Raw genomic sequence first — 1,734 nt, forward strand, 5'->3', positions numbered from 1 at the left:
CTATTTATTTCAGTCAATCCCACTCCCACCTCCTCCAAAATTCTTCCAAGATATGAAAACAACTCTTACTAAGTTCATTTGGAAGAATAGGCGCCCAAGACTTCGACTCACACTACTATACCTACCATTTGACAGAGGAGGCCTAAGGGTGCTAAACCTATTATGGTGCTTTTGGGCAGCCCAGCTTAGAGCCGCCTGTCAGTGGTTCTCATCACATCCGAAGCTACCTTGGGTAAAAATGGAAGAATCGTCCACAAGAGGGCTAGCCTTAGATTCATATTTATATTCTGATGTGTTTAATTTGTAATTCTGTGTATTCTTATTTTCTTATTTTTCATTTGATTGATGAGATGCTTGGTGGGTGGGTTGGGGTGGGGTTGTTATAGTTCATATTGTATGTTTATGTACATTTTGTATTTGTTAAAATGTCAATAAACATATGTTTAAAAAAAAAAAATCATCTTGTCACCATGAAATAAACCCCCAAACAGATTTGAATAACAAACATAAATGATATATTCAATATTTCTGTCATTCATTACTGTATATTAATTTCAACAAAACAATCGTCAGAGATGAAGCTGTCAAAAATAATTTCTAACAATTGCATCCCTTACTACACATCCAGTCAGTCCCTCATCCTGACAGAAGGGGATTTACAAGGGGATGTAGCTCTGTGGTAGAGCGCATGCTTTGCATGTATGAGGCCGCGGGTTCAATCCCTGGCATCTCCAGTGTTCCCTTTGGTGGCACGGTGGCAACACTGTCGCCTCACAGCAAGAAGGGTTTGATTCTCGTTGTCCTCCACCATGCCTTCGGTGCCTGCTGCTCGAGGAAAAAAGGGCCTTTCTGTATGGAGTTTGCATGTTCTCCCCGTGTTCACCTGGGGTATCCTCCGTAAAATATACCCCCACTAAAAACATGCAAGAAGATCACCATCTGACCAATGGTAACGGCGAGATGGATCCCCGGGCGCCGGTCTGGCTGCCCACCGCTCCTGGTCTGCCGCGGAGGAGGGACGACCAGGATGGGTGAAATGCGGACGACAAATTTCACCTCGTGTGCAGTGTTCCGTGCATGTGTGTGACAGTAAAGGGGAATGTTTCCCCCCGATTCTTCTTCTTCTTCAGAATGCCAGAGGTTGGTTCTGGTTCTTCAACAGGCTCAGGTACATCATAAAGATCATCAAAGAGAGGGACATTATGCCTGGTAGCGATGTTGTGCAGGACAATACACGCAAGTATTATGTTGCATGCTGTGGTTCCACTTGCAAGTAGTTAAGGCATGCAAAGCGTCTCTTCAGAACTCCATTTAAACGCTCAATTGCACATCTTGTTTTGCAGTGAGCAGTGTTGAAGCGTGCCTGCGCAGGTGTGGTTGCTGCAAGAAAAGGAGTAATCAGCCATGGTAGGAGTGGATAGGCACTGTCTCCTAATATTATGCCATCCGGTTGGTTGGTTTTGAGCTCTCTGTATAAAGCACTCTCCCTCAGGATACGTGCATCATGAACAGACCCAGGCCACTTCATGACGCAGTTTGTGATGATGAGGTCAGCATTGCCCACAAGTTGGATGTTGATGCTGCGCCTCCCCTTTCGGTTGATGTACTCCCAATCCCTCTCATGAGGTGCTTGGATATGCACATGAGTGCAGTCAATAACCCCAATAGTATTGGGCATATTCCCCAAAAGAAAAAGCTTGTGCTTGGTCTGGGCAATCTGGTCATCCTTTGGAA

General features: G+C 45.0%; 1 non-coding gene across 1 annotated transcript; it reads left to right on the forward strand.

Annotated features, from left to right (window-relative positions):
- The first annotated feature begins 662 nt into the window (after window positions 1-662).
- trnaa-ugc (transfer RNA alanine (anticodon UGC)) lies at window positions 663-734 on the forward strand. The gene has a single exon. It is a non-coding gene; the product is annotated as a tRNA-Ala (tRNA).
- Window positions 735-1,734: the final 1,000 nt, after the last annotated feature.

The sequence above is a fragment of the Chaetodon auriga genome, chromosome 6, assembly GCF_051107435.1.
Source record: "Chaetodon auriga isolate fChaAug3 chromosome 6, fChaAug3.hap1, whole genome shotgun sequence".
Classification (NCBI taxonomy): domain Eukaryota; kingdom Metazoa; phylum Chordata; class Actinopteri; order Chaetodontiformes; family Chaetodontidae; genus Chaetodon; species Chaetodon auriga.